Here is a 16246-nt window from a genome sequence, read left to right as displayed (position 1 = left end):
AACTGTAGATGTACTTGATGAACTTGAACTGCTAGATGCCACATGATCTTCCTTAAGTAGTTAATTTTTTGCAGAGAGGACCAAGCTTTGATACCAATTGTTAGATAGCTCAAATAACCAGAGGACAACTGAGAGGGGGGGTGAATCAGTTGTCACGAGATTATAGAACTTTAAGCTTTCAAATCCTTATTACCAGAACACATAAACTCAATACCGGAATGCATAAAACAAATATCGGAATAATAGATATAGCAATTAAACATAAGCATAAATCATAGAACATTTACCATCCATCCATAACTTATGACACTAAGATTTGTACGTGGAAAAACTGGTAAAGGGAAAAACCATGGTGGGAAGCCTACCCACAATCAGATAATACATCTACAATAAGTATGTGATTAAAATATGAGGAGCCTAAACATGCATGAAGTCCAAAAGCCTAGAGTGCATTGCTCATCACAAAAAGGAGCCTTACTGACTAGATAAACATCAGACTATAATTTGGGAAGAAGAGTGAACTACAAGTATAGCATCTCCTATGCCCGAGTACAGTTCTGATTAAGCTCAATACCAGAGGCCTTAAACCTCTCTCACAAACTCAATTAGATCACCTATGATCGACCAAACCTTCTGCATATGATTACACATTATTCGCACACAGATAAACCTATATCCTTTACTTATGATCTACAAAGAGATCTTACATCATATTTATACCAACCCGAGACCTAAACAATTAGGTCAGCCACCAAAAAGATAATACAATAAGTTCATAACATAAACTCACAATCCAATGATCAACCAAGTCATCTTAGGCCAAAAACAATGTAAACCAATCCTTAAATCCTACCACATCAGAAACATCCTCCAACACATTACATAAACCAGTCCATAACCTACACAACATCGAACCCAAAATAGGTCGCCATAAACCAAATCCAACACCACCAATGAACTGGAACACGAACAAGATAACCAACGGCATCTTTAAAGCCATTTGTAATCCGCACCAACACCACTTATCATGTGCATCAAAAGATCTTCAACAAAGCTCTGTCGGTAAAACCCTTACCGGTGACCAAAAGGATTACTAGAACAAATGATAGTTCCTAAGTCATGAAATCCTTAACCAACCAATCGTGATACACATATGAATAGCATGAATGACAGATCCAAACCAATTCCACAAACCAAAACATATCAGATCATACCAAATCAATATCATAAACCAATCACTCTACCGGAAACCGGTAAACAACCAAAACAAATGATGTTGCCATCAATGCAACACATAATCAATTCCTCCAAATTGCCAACAAGATGGTCCTAGGTCTTTTTGAGAATGGATTGAAGTCCTGTCTCTAAAAAGTTTCATACCTTTATTTCAATTGGTACAATACAGAATGATAAGTGCTTACAATCATCTTTGTTCAATGGGAAGTGCTTACAATCATCTTTGTTCAATAGGAAGTGCATCCTCATCATGCATCTTGCATAACTGCATTTTAAAATTTCATTTGTCCCCACATGCATTATGTAGATCATCATATCATAATAGGTCTACATATTGGGAGCATGGCTGAAAAAAATCCTAAAAATCAGACAAAGTCTTGAAAAAATCCTAAAAATGAGATAAAGTCTTGAAAAAATCAGATAAAGTCTTGAAAAAATACTCTAAAAATCAATAAATCCTAAAAAAATCCTTAAAACGTTTACCAAAAACATTCTTATATGAATCCTAGAAAACCAAAAATATTAAGAAAACAACTAAACCAAAAAAATAAAAAATGTCCTAAACAAAATTTAAAAACATCGAAAAACACAAAAAATCAATGAAAAACATCAAAAAAGCTCTTTAAAAAGAACTTAAAAATCAAAAAACAATCCAAGAAAAATTTGCAATAAAATGTCTCGCAAGAATCAAACACCCTAGTAGATATCCAACAAATGCTTCACAAGAAGTAATCAAAATATATAACTACCTTCTCAAACATTTGCAATCAAACTGACCAAGTTGTCTTATCAATTGTATCAAATATCCATATCAAGTGATCATTATCATGTCTTAAACAGAAGAAGAGACACTCGAAATTAGATAGGTCAGTCTTAAACGAGGTCCACACTTTCTCAAACTAGACATTATCAGCCATCACATAAAACAATCAAAGCAAAGGCACAATTCAGTATGGCTACTAAATTTTGTCTAGTTTGTCTTTATCTTTTAACAATTGGTGATAGGTCATATTTCTATGCTACTCAAGGATGTCCAAAAGTTACTATAGGAGTTGTGATGGGCATGATCCTTTTCTTCATTTGCTATTTGTGGTGTGGACTAATGAAGTTCTAGGGAAATGGTGCTAGGGGTGTCTATGATTGGTAATTTCATTTGGCAAGTATCCCATGAAGGATAACTATGCTTGTGACTATAGCACATACCTCGACCCCTAGCATCATTCCCAGAATGGAGGGTTCACTCGTTGTCTACAACATGTTTTTTTTTCTACAATGAGATATCTTTAGATCTTGGTTCCTTATACCCTGGTGTGCAAAGCTCCATTGTTGCATAATAAGGCTTAGTGATTAATATACATTGTGTTATGAATAAAGGCACAGAAGTTCATGTATCATCATCTAACATATTATTTCATAAACTCTCTCTAAATATTTCATTCTTACTAACATTTCTTCTTAGTTAATTGAGTCAAGTGGTACTAACAATTCTTCTACTGCTCACTAGCATGGTATCGTTAAAATTGGTCTCATTTCCATAATTTTTTGACCACTTTTCCAAGGGGGCATATTTACACCCTAAGCATCGTTGAGGCATTATTGGGGCATAAATTTTTTATTTTCTTTGAAACAAGGTCATCCCGACATTGTCCCAAAGAGGGGCAAATGTAGACACCTAAAAATGTTTCATTACACTTATTATTCATCTTTATTAGTTAAATATTTTTTTAATTATTTAATTAAGTTAATCTTATTCTTCTGAACTAATTTAATTACCACCCTTCACATTATGAATTATTCAATTTCCACCCCTTTATCAATTAATCATTTAACCCTTTCTCAAATATTAATTATTTAATTAATTATGATTTATTTCTTTGATTAAACAATCTTTATTATTTAATTAATTTCATTTATAATGGTTAAATAATTTTATTTAAATTATTTAATTAATTAATTTATCCTCCAAATCCCCACATTCAAATTTGAACTAATTTCATCAATTCCCAAATTTGAATTTCACCAAATTTCAATTAAATGTGCATTTCAATTTCATCATTCAAAAATCAAAATTTAAATTTAAATTAAAATGAAAATGAATTTCAATTTTAAAATCCTACAATACAAGTTAAAAAGCATGACTGGTCAATTAGATCAGTTAACTCTCCAATCTCCCCTTTTCACTCTCAATCACCTTTTTCTAGCAGATCCATCAACCCAGTCAACTATCCAATCAATTGAGCCAACGGATCAATCTATATTGTTAACAGATCAATCAATCCACTTAATAGATCAATAAAAATCAGTCAACACTCCAGTTCTATTTCTCACCCCATCTCACCCAAAAATCTATAAAAGTAACCTTATTTCTTCCAATTCATAAATCATGATCTTTGAAATTATTGTGTCTAATCTATACAGGAATCCCAGTATGATATCTGAGAGCCACACACAATATTGGAGAAGAGCAATGGAAGCTGCATTTTTAATCAATTGAGGGATTTTTTGATTTGGTTCTTTTATATTCAATTGATTTAATCTTATTTCATTTTTATTTAGGAGTTGGTTTAATTAGATTAAAGTATTCATGATTTACTCTTCTAAGTTTGATTAACCATGGCCGATTTTACCCTAAAAACACTATTCATCCAAGGGAACCATGAGATTTGTCTCATCAAAATAGTAACCTATAATCTCTTGAGATATATCCGAAACAAATACTAATTCTGGTCCACTATAAGTTTCTCTAAGGAAATCGATAGAAGTAATATCGGTCCACGTGAAGGACACCAAACCTTCATAAACATGTTGGCACATCATTTCATACCTTCTCATCAGCATAATGTTAAGATAATAAAACATCCAAACCACCATCTGCACGTTAACTGATCCTATCCAAAATCAAAATCACGACTAATAGTTGGAGCAATATGAGATAGACAAAGTTTTAACATCAATGACAACAATGACATCCATTATGTAACAATATGGACCCCTTTGTCATTGATGGAAAAACAAAAAGGATATTCATTCTTTGTCTTTTCCTAACACCATTTTTTTCCCCTTTGACAACAATGACAAAGGGTAAAAACCTTTAAAAGAAAAACATACAAAACCAAAACTGCAACCTTCTTCAACTGAACAATTTTAAGAAAACAAATAAGAAAGAAGAAATGTCAATTAGATATTTCCAAGACAAATGTCCTTGAAATGACTCTTTAAACCAATAACAGATGAGTTCCAAGCATGCATAGTAGTAGACAACATCCTCATTTGAGTTTCATAGTCAACACATAGATTTATTGCAACATCAAAGATATTGGAATTAAACACACTTTGTTCAACTTTTTTTGCATCACCTAGCATTATGGAAAACAAGGACAATTGCAATTCCATAGCATTTTAAGTCCACAAACCAATTTTGTAGTACCCCTACTCATTTGATCTCATTAGACTCATATTTTATTATAGTTTGTTTTCAATGGATACATTATCACGATGTGTTAATCAGACTTATATGACATTATTTCATGCTTTATCTATATATGAGATGCATAATTTATTTGTAGTATTTCAGTACTTGTGATTTATGGCATTTTAAGGATTATTGTTATGTACTGACATTTACTTTATCTATGCAATGTGTAATTATATGTTGCCTATCTGCGAGTGTATTGGATGCAAGGGGACGATTTTCTTTCACTCATTTCGGTGAGACAGGGAACGTTGCGATTCTCCTCCATTAGTGTGCATGTCGTGTTTTCTATATTTTATGTATGCATGTGTGGTTCGGTGATGCAGGATATTGCAGGTACAAGTACCGGGTAGGTATGGGTGTAATAACCCCACCAAAATTGATTCAACAAAAATTGAGTATTCTTTTTTTTTTTTGTTTAATGTAATCATTATGTTTTATTCAATTGCATACTTTGGGCATCCATCCATTTAGGATTAGCCATTCATCCATCCGGGATGAGCATCTAACCATATGGGTTAGGTAATTGTCCATACAAGACATAAGATTCCATCTATCCAATACGGGATAGGCATCTACCCATACGGGGTAGGCATCTATCCAAACGGGATAGGCATCTACCCATACAAGGTAGGCATCTATCCAAATGGGATAGGAGATGCTCTGGCCAGAGACTTAGACTCATCGAGACCATTCGGGTCCTGAGCCACTCACTAAGTACTACACTCTTCTAACAAGAGTGCACCGAGGTTGCCGTCCTTAGGAGTAATTAAAATAATACAAGCTTGAATTCCGCCTCGAAATTTGGCTTAAAGCCTCGGGAAGTCAAGAGAATCCATACGGGATCCCTTCCGAGTATGCATTGAATTTCTTTTCCAATTTAATTATCTTATCTTTCAATTAGGATTCTTACTCAACCAAGCCTAGACCCCACCCACGAATGCCTGAGCACAAGGAACAACTCCGTCCCAAGACTGCCTACATAACCGCTTTGGCATGCGATCAAGGCGTAAAGTATGTAGTTCTATTTTCTATTCTATGGTTTGATGTAAACTGATTTGTGGGTACGCAACCCTTTCTAGGGTCAGTGTCCTAGACAGTTTCTCTGCGGTTGCTACCCACGATGGTAGCTCTTAAGTGAAGGCTCAACATGGCCTATTTCTTGTGGCCTAAAAATAACTAGATCCTAATTCTTATCATGAGCGTCACCCAATTGCAAATCACCAATATCCCTTCAAGATAAAAAGAAATCAATTTTATTAGAGCATTTAACTTGACCATCCCTAAAAGGGGTTTACTATGGTTTATCTCAACGGATGTGAAAATCATTTAAAAGTTATCTTATTAAATTATCGATCCAAGCGGATTACCCACCCCTTGGATTTTAACTTCCAAGTGTCCCTTATTACTCCCCGATGATTTATAGGGACGATGCCACAGACGTCGTTAATGCAGCTTTATTAGGCGTTAAGTGCAGTAGTTCAACACAACGGAATTACCCGTAAGAGTGACCCAGAGGCACCGTATATACCAAACGCTGCTAGTTTTGGTATTCCAACTTCCTTTGTTTAGTTTCTAAACTAAGTGCTTATGAACATCATGCTTGAAATATAATTATGAAATGGATGTACATAATTTAAACTTTAAATACTATTTGAAAAGAGAAATATCATTATTCTACAATTAAACGAATTAATACATGTATTGGCATGGTAATGATAATTTGTGAACTTATGAGTAATTGCATGAAGATGAGAAATAATATAAATGCAATGCAAAAGTAACGTCATTTACATACAAAATACAAAATGTTTTCTCTTATCGCGAGACTAATTAATTATAGTGTTACAAATTCCCCATGAGTGATTAGCTTATACTTTTTGAAATTTTTGATCAAATTGAAATAATAAGACTTATTTGTTTTTAAGTAAATCAAAATCATTGATCAAATAAAAATCCAATAATTCTCTAAAGGAATTGAAACAATAATTTGATTTCCATCTTTCGCTAATTTTTAAAAAAAAATTTAACTAACCAATTATATAAAATAAAATAAAAATTAACTTAAATTTAATTTGAAATGATATAAAAAAAGTAACTTAAATTTTTAATTAAAAACGATTTTAAAAATGTCATCGCAATGAATCATTAACAAGTATATTGTTTAAATGTAGCAATTAGGGGGAGGTGGGGACCACGGGTCCCATCATCCCCTGCGGTCCTACATGCACAGATACGTAGGGAATGAGGGGGCTGCGTGGTCCCCTCCACTCCCCTGCGGCCACTTACGGTGACCGCAGGGTAGTGGGGGGTACCATTAACCTTGTGGTTTTCAATAAAACTTGTGGCGACTGTATTAAATATTGTGCGTGCATGCCTTCCGCTAGCCGTCTCATGGCAATTTTTGAATGCCATGTGTTAATAAATTTTTATTATGTATATGTGTGTGTGTGTGTGTGTGTGTGTGTGTGTGTGTGTGTGTGTGTGTGTGTGTGTGTGTGTGTGTGTGCATTTTTATATGCAAGAGAATTACATTTCCAGATTATTGAAATTCACACATAGAAGAATAGATAACAGGTGTGTAAAAAAAATATTAATGTTAGAGAGAATACAGATTAAGTTCCAGGAACAACATACAATAGAGAAGTAACCAGAGAGGGATTATTTATTGCTTTGTTCTTTACACAGGGAGATTTATTCACAGAGAAGAGAGATAAATTTATTTGTACACACAGAGAAAAATTTTCACAAAGAAGAAATGCTAATTATATTTTTATAGAAGATTTAGATAACTAGAAAATGAGAAATCATAGAGAGAATGATCACAGCGAGATCTCTTCAAATATACGCTTCAGATTTTAAATCAATAACCAGAGAAATTATGTTGGAGAAAGGAGATAAAGATAGTTCTGATTTTAGTTCTTCAACAAGAATCAATCTAAAACTTAATAAGAGATTTTAAACGATTTAATCTAATTCCTATCAAGAATTTGAAATATATGGATCTAGCCTCTTAAACAAATGGATCTAATACTTATCAAAATTTGAAACTAATGGATCTAATTCTTATCAAGAATCTAAAAAATAAATGAATCTAATTCTCATCAAAATTTGAAACAAATGATTCTAATTTCTTAAACAATTTAATCTACTTCTTATCAAAAATTTGAAACTAATGAATCTAATTCATATCAAGAATCTGAAAATAAATGAATCTATTTCTCATCAAAATTTGAAACAAATGATTCTAATTTCTTAAACAATTTAATCTACTCTAATTTGCAGCAAGAATAAGATGCATGAAAAAAAAACTAAATTTGAAAGAACCTGGGTGCTTGAAAATGGTGTAGAATCCTCTATGGATCTCCCTTGATCCTTCAAAATTGAAGAGAAGTCCTTTAAAGCAAAAATCTTTGCTAAAAAATGAAAATATGACTACAAGAGAAATTTTTTTGAAGAATTTCTTTTATGGAATTACCAACTCCTCTTTTTGAAAACTTGTACATCTTTTATAAGAAAAAAAACTCCAAATTCCACTACCTAATTTTTTAATTAAAACATAGAGATTCTCTCCCAATTTGGCCTTCATGCAAATTGATTAGACTTAGTGGGAGGAGTTACATGCAAGGCGGTGGAGAAACCTCTAGAAGCTTCTTATTCCTCCTACAACATGTGCCATAATTTGGGTGAGGAAATTTAAATAAACAATTAAAAAAAGTATATTTTCCATGTGTGTGTGTGATTTATTATTTTTATTTGTTTATAATATTCATTCAATAGTTTAGCCAAAAGAAATATAATAGAGTTTGTATTTTAATCCAAAGGTGATAAAGGAGGGTTGTGACATCCTCCCCCCCTTAATTTGTGCATTGTCTCGATGCACTTATTAAATGCATTCAAAAGAGTTTATAGTTCGTGTTCAAAATAAAAAAAGAAACAACTGTTGCATCTCCTTAGTGTCTTCCCACGTGGCATTCTTTTCATCATACTAGTCTCATTGCACTTTGCACTGATCAACCTCTCTGTTGTGCAACTGTCACTGGTGCCTCTCCAAGATTTTGAATGGCTCTATCATTATTCCTCCCATTTCTTGGACCTGTAAAGTATCCCAATTCAAAATGTGTTTCTCATCAAGTACATACTTTTTAAGAAGAGATACATGGAAGACATCATGGATTCGGCTCAATTGGGGAGGTAAGGCCAACCGGTATGCAACTGGATTAATCCTTCCCAATATTTCAAAAGGTCCAACATAACGAGGTGCAAGCTTAGTCCTTTTCCCAAATCTTATGCAACTCTTGTGTGGCCTAACCCTTAGGAAGACTTTTTCTCCTACCTCAAACTCCCTTGGTGTTCTATTTTTGTCTGCATAACTTTTCTGTCTATCTGAGGCTTCCTTCAATCTTTGCCTAATTTCTTTAGTTTTCCTTTCCATTTCTTTCAACATATCTGGCCCAATAATCACTCTATCTTCAAGACTATCCCAACTCAAAGGTGTTCGACATGGTCTACCATACAAAGCTTCAAAAGGTGCCATTCCCAAAGATGTTTGATATGTATTATTGTAAGCAAACTCTACCAAAGGTAGGTACTCTTCCCATTTCCTCTGTTGGTCCATGCAGTACATGTGGAGCAGGTCTTCCATAATCTGACTTGTCCTTTCTGTCTGACCGTCAGTTTCAAGATGGTATGCCATGCTAAAATTTAGTTGAGTTCCTAGAGCTGATTGAAGAGTGGTCCAAAACCTTGAAGTGAATTTAGCATCTCTATCTGATATGATTTTCTCTAGTATTCCATGCAACCTAAATATTTCCTTAACAAAGCACCTAGCCAAGGTAGGTGCATCATCTATCAGATTCCCTGGTATAAAGTGTGCCACCTTAGTGAGTTTGTCAATTACCACCATTATTGCATCATGCCTAGAAGGTGACATGGGTAACCCTTGCACAAAATCCATGCTAATAACTTGCCACTTGTGTTGAGGTACATCGTGCAATTGCAACAATCCGGCTGGGTGCCTATGTTCTGCCTTTACTCTTTGACACTCCAAACATTTAGCTACATACTTGACAATATCATTCTTCAACCCTTGCCAAAAGTATAACTTCTTTAGATCTGCATAAGGTTTGTTAACTCCTGGGTGCCCTGAATAAGGGGCATTGTGAGCCTCCGACAAGACTACTTCCCTTAAGTTCCCTGAATTAGGAATATAGATTCTATTATTGTATCTGAGCAACCCATTTTCATCTAATGTATACCCTTCGACCTTAGGATCGGTTGGGTTGTGTTCTAAAGTCAATTTGACTTGCTCATACCATGGGTCATGTCCTTGTTCATCCATTACTTGCCTTTTGAAAGAGGTTTTGAATGTTACTATAGTCATCAAGTGTCTCCTCCTACTTAAGGCATCTGCCACCCTATTTTCTTTCCCCAAAATATATTCAATTTCAAAATCATATTCACTTAGAAACTCTAACCACCTTCTTTGTCTGGCATTTAAGTGAGGTTGGGTAAATATGTATTTTAGTCCTTGGTTATCTGACTTAAGCTCAAAGGGCTTCCCTAGTAAGAAGTATCTCCATTTTTGTAGGGCATGCACAATTGCTGCTAACTCTAAGTCATGGGGTGCATAATTGACTTCATGAGTCTTTAGCTTCCTGGATTCGTAAGCTACTACCCCTTCATCTTGGACAAGTACTCCTCCTAACCCTTCAATAGAAGCATCAGTTATGACTGTGAAGTGTCCATTCGGATCTAGTACCTTTAGAATGGGTGTTGAAGTTATTTTTCCCTTCAAGATTTGAAATGCCTTATCACTTTGCTCGGTCCACACAAACCTTTTGCCCTTCCTTTGCAATGAGGTGATGGGATTTGCTATCTTAGAGAATCCTTCCACAAACCTCCTATAGTAACCTGCTAGCCCCATAAAGCTTCTTACCTCTAAAACATTCTTAGGGATTGGCCATTCTACTATTGCCTTTATTTTATCTGGGTCGACCACTATTCCTTCCTTTGATATTATATGCCCAAGGTAGTGAATCTTTTCCTCAAAGAAGGCACATTTGGACAATTTCCCATATAACTTATGTTCTCTCAACCTTTGCAAAATAATTTGTAGGTGCACTAAATGTTCCTCTTCATTTCTAGAGTAAATCAATATGTCATCCAGAAATACCAAAACAAATTTATCCAAGGAGTCATGGAGTACATTATTCATTAGGTTCATGAATGCAACTGGGGCATTAGTTACACCAAAAGGAACTACTGTGAATTCATAATGTCCATATCTCGACCTGAAGGTTGTTTTTGGAATGTCTTCCTCCTTAATTCTGAGTTGATGGTACCCTGACCAGAGATCTATCTTTGAGAAAACTGCCACTCCTTTCATTTGGTCAAAAAGATCCTCTATGTGAGGTAAGGGATACCTATTCTTTATTGTGACTTTGTTCAACATCCTATAGTCGATGCATAGCCTTAAGGTTCCATCCTTCTTCTTAACAAATAAAACTGGCGCTCCCCATGGTGATACACTTGGCCTTATTAATCCCTTAGCTAAGAGTTCCTCTAACTGCATTTTGAGCTCTTGTAATTCAGTTGTGTTCATCCGGTAAGGTGCGCTTGATACTGGTTCAGCTCCTAGGAGTACTTCGATAGAAAAGTCAAACTTCCTCTTAGGGGGTAAACCGGGTAATTCTTCTGAAAAAACATCCTTAAATTCCTTTAAGAAAGGGGTATTTTCAAATTTTGGTGTATTTTCCTCTTTTCCTTCATCAATTTCAACTATATAGATTTGACCTCCTCTTCTCCTTTCCTTCTTTAATTGCATTGCTGAGATGGTTTCTATATTAATGGGTTTAAACTTTCCTTGGATTTTGACCCTTTTTCCCCCATCATCCAAACATTCAACAACTTTGTTATAGCAATCTACATTAGCTTGATGGTCTGTTAACCAACTCATTCCCATAATTACATCATATAATCCTAGGGGTGCCACATAGAGATCTACCCTTGTTTCAAACTCAAGGAATTGTACCCTTGCCCTCGATAAACACTTAGTTACTTCCCTAATTGCCTTATCCCCATATTGAACTGTCCATGATGACTCCATTTGATTAACTTTCAATGCATATTTGTTTAGTAATTCAGGTGAGATGAAACATTTAGATGATCTAGTGTCAATTAGAATTGATATTGGTTGTTCAAATAGTGTACCTGTAGTTTCCACGGGAACATTCTGGTATCTTCCTCTTTGGTTCCTAATCGCTGCATGAATCCTTTGTTGGGGCCCTCATTGGGGTTGATTGGCCCTAATTTGTCCTTGCATCCTGGGGCACTCTTTGGCAAAATGGTTTTCCCCGCACATAAAGCATCCGCCTGGAGGACCCCTCCTACCTTGATTTCTAGGGGGATCATTCCTTGTTTCATTGGCCCTGGGTGGATAAGTTATCCTATTTTGCTGGTCATTTCTATTATAGTTGCCCCTGTTATTATTGCCCTTGTTATTATCATTTCCATTCCTCTGATATTGATTAGGCGGTGGCCTCCTTTCGGAAGAATTATTCCTCTGACCCTTGTTGAAATTAGTGTTTCCATTGAATTCTTGCTTCCTTTTAAATGAGTGGTTCCCATTATAGTTCCGCCCTACTAGTGTTTGAATCTTCCTCTCTTGCCTTAGGGACTTTTCAAGTACTTCATTCATATTTCTAGGTCCATGCATGTCAACCTCTGCCCCTATGTTGGTATTTAGCCCCAAAATGAACTTCCTTGCTTGGCCTTCTTCATCCTTTTGGTACATAGGCACATATTTAAGCAACTTGGTGAACTTATCCCAATATTGTTGAACGGATAGGGACCCTTGACGTAGATTATGGAATTTTGTCACTTTCTCATCAAAGAACAATTGAGGGAGCCACCTATCTTAGAAGTGGTGAACAAATTGATCCCATGTGACCGTATCCCTATTATACCCATTTTGTTCCTTGGTGTTGGTCCACCAACTAGTCGCCTCCCCTGTGAGTTGATAGGAACCCCATAAAGCCTTGGTTGTTTCGCTAAAATCTCTTAGCTCAAAATATTTTTCCATTTCATTTAGCCAATTCCCAACCCCTTCACCAATCTGCCTCCCATCGAACTTAGGAGGGGTGATTTTCTTTAAATCCTTGGAGAGTTCCAATATGTTATTTTCCTTTCTATTACCCATCACATTTCCTTGATTGCTACCACGGTTTCCATTTTCGGTACCACTTCTATTCTCATAGTCATTCTATCTTTCCCTAAGGTCCTACAGTGATTGTTCCAAGAAGTTGATTTTGCCTTTTTGTTCGGTTAGAAGGTCGATTATAGCTTGGACCCCATCTCCGTTATTTCTTGGATCGTGTCGATCCTCTTCATGATCTTCCTCATGGTTTTCTTCATGGTTTTCCTCATGGTTTTCCTCATGGTTTTCTTCCCTTTGACTCCTAGTACATCTTCTATTACCCCTTCCTTTTCCTCTTCCTCTTCCTCTTCCTCTTCCTCTTCCTCTTCCTCTTCCTCTTCCTCTTGCCATTCTAGGTTTTACCTGAAAGTTAAATTATGTAGTTAGTTTTTTTTTATTTAGGATTTAAAAAAAAATTAATTTCTACTATTGTAAAACATTCCCTTAGTTGAATAAATTGAAGTGAGCACAAGGCCTAGATTTGAACCTTTGCTCTGATACCACATGTAATAACCCCATCAAAATTGATTCAACAAAAATTGAGTATTCTTTTTTTTTTTGTTTAATGTATTCATTATGTTTTATTCAACTGCTTACTCTGGGTATCCATCCATTTAGGATTAGGCATTCATCCATCCGGGATGAGCATCTAACCATATGGGTTAGGTAATTGTCCATACAGGACATAAGATTCCATCTATCCAATATGGGATAGGCATCTACCCATATGGGGTAGGCATCTATCCAAACGGGATAGGAGATGCTCTGGCCAAAGACTTAGACTCATCGAGACCATTCAAGTCCTGAGCCACTCACTAAGTACTACACTCTTCTAACAAGAGTGCACTGAGGTCGCCATCCTTAGGAGTAATTAAAATAATACAAGCTTGAATTCCGCCTCGGAATTTGGCTTAAAGCCTCAGGAAGTCAAGCGAATCCATACGGGATTCCTTCCAAGTATGCATTGAATTTCTTTTCCAATTTAATTATCTTATCTTTCAATTAGGATTCTTACTCAACCAAGCCTAGACCCCACCCACGATCGCCTGAGTACGAGGGACAACTCCGTCCCAAGACTGCCTACATACGCGCTTCGGCACAGGATCAAGGCATAAAGTATTTAGTTCTATTTTCTATTCTATGGTTTGATGTAAACTGATTTGTGGGTACGCAACCCTTTCTAGGGTCAGTGTCCTAGATAGTTTCTCTGTGGTTGCTACCCACAATGGTAGCGCTTAAGCGAAGGCTCAAGATGGCCTATTGCTTGTGGCCTAAAAATAACTAGATCCTAATTCTTATCATGAGCGTCACCCAATTGCAAATCACCAATATCCCTTCAAGATAAAAAGAAATCAAATTCATGAGAGCATTTAACTTGACCATCCCTAAAAGGGGTTTACTATGGTTTATCTCAAAGGATGTGAAAATCATTTAAAAGTTATCTTATTAAATTATCGATCCAAGGGGGATTACCCGCCCCTTGGATTTTAACTTCCAAGTGTCCCTATTACTCCCCGACAATTTATAGGGATGATGCCACAGATGGCGTTAATGCAACTTTATTAGGCGTTAAGTGCAGTAGTTCAACACGACGGCATTACCTGTAAGCGTGACCCAGAGGCACCGTATATACCGAACACTGCTAGTTTTGGTTTTCCAACTTCCTTTGTTTAGTTTCTAAACTAAGAGCTTATGAACATCATGCTTGAAATATAATTATGAAATGGATGTACATAATTTAAACTTTAAATACTATTTGAAAAGAGAAATATCATTATTCTACAATTAAATAAATTAATACATGTATTGGCATGGTAATGATAATTTGTGAACTTATGAGTAATTGCATGAAGATGCGAAATAATATAAATGCAATGCAAAAGTAACGTCATTTACATACAAAATACATAATGTTTTCTCTTATCACGAGACTAATTAATTATAGTGTTACAAATTCCCCATGAGTGATTAGCTTATACTTTTTGAAATTTTGGATCAAATTGAAATAATAAGACTTATTTGTTTTTAAGTAAATCAAAATCATTGATCAAATAAAAATCCAATAATTCCCTAAAGGAATTGAAACAATAATTTTATTTCCATCTTTTGCTAATTTTTAAAAAATAAATTTAACTAACCAATTATATAAAATAAAATAAAAATTAGCTTAAATTTAATTTGAAACGATATAAAAAAAGTAACTTAAATTTTTAATTAAAAACAATTTTAAAAATGTCATCGCAATTAATCATTCACAAGTATATTGTTTAAATGTAGCAATTAGGGGGAGGTGGGGACCATGGGTCCCATCATCCCCTACGGTCCTACATGCGCAGGTCCGTAGGGAATGAGGGGGCCGCATGGTCCCCTCCACTCCCCTACGGCCACTTACGGTGACCACAGGGTAGTGGGGGGTACCATTAACCCTGCGGTTTTTAATAAAAACTTGCGGCGGCTGTATTAAATACTGTGCGTGCATGCCTTCCACTAGCCGTCTCATGGCAATTTTTGAATGTCGTGCGTTACAATGGTTTATAGTTTGAAATAAATTTTTATGTTATATATATATATATGCAAGAGAATTACATTTTCAGATTATTGAAATTCGCACAGAAAAGAATAGATAACAGGTATGTAAAAAAAATATTAATGTTAGAGAGAATACAGATTAAGTTCCAGGAACAACATACAATAGAGAAGTAACCAGAGAGGGATTATTTATTCCTTTGTTCTTTACACAGGGAGATTTATTCACAAAGAAGAGAGATAAATTTATTTGTACACACAGAGAAAAATTTTCACAGAGAAGAAATGTTAATTATATTTTTACAGAAGATTTAGATAACTAGAAAATGAGAAATCACAGAGAGAATGATCACGGCGAGATCTCTTCAAATATACGTTTTAGATTTTAAATCAATAACCAGAGAAATGATGCTGGAGAAAGGAGATAAAGATAGTTCTGATTTTAGTTCTTCAGCAAGAATCAATCTAAAACTTAATAAGAGGTTTTAAACAATTTAATCTAATTCCTATCAAGAATTTGAAATATATGGATCTAACCTCTTAAACAAATGGATCTAATACTTATCAAAATTTGAAACTAATGGATCTAATTCTTATCAAGAATCTGAAAATAAATGAATTTAATTCTCATCAAAATTTGAAACAATTGATTCTAATTTCTTAAACAATTTAATCTACTTCTTATCAAAAATTTGAAACTAATGAATCTAATTCATATCAAGAATCTGAAAATAAATGAATCTATTTCTCATCAAAATTTGAAACAAATGATTCTAATTTCTTAAACAATTTAATCTACTCTAATTTGCAGCAAG

The sequence above is a fragment of the Cryptomeria japonica genome, chromosome 8 (genome assembly GCF_030272615.1).
Source record: "Cryptomeria japonica chromosome 8, Sugi_1.0, whole genome shotgun sequence".
Lineage (NCBI taxonomy): Eukaryota > Viridiplantae > Streptophyta > Pinopsida > Cupressales > Cupressaceae > Cryptomeria > Cryptomeria japonica.
Note: the sequence above shows the minus strand (reverse complement) of the source record.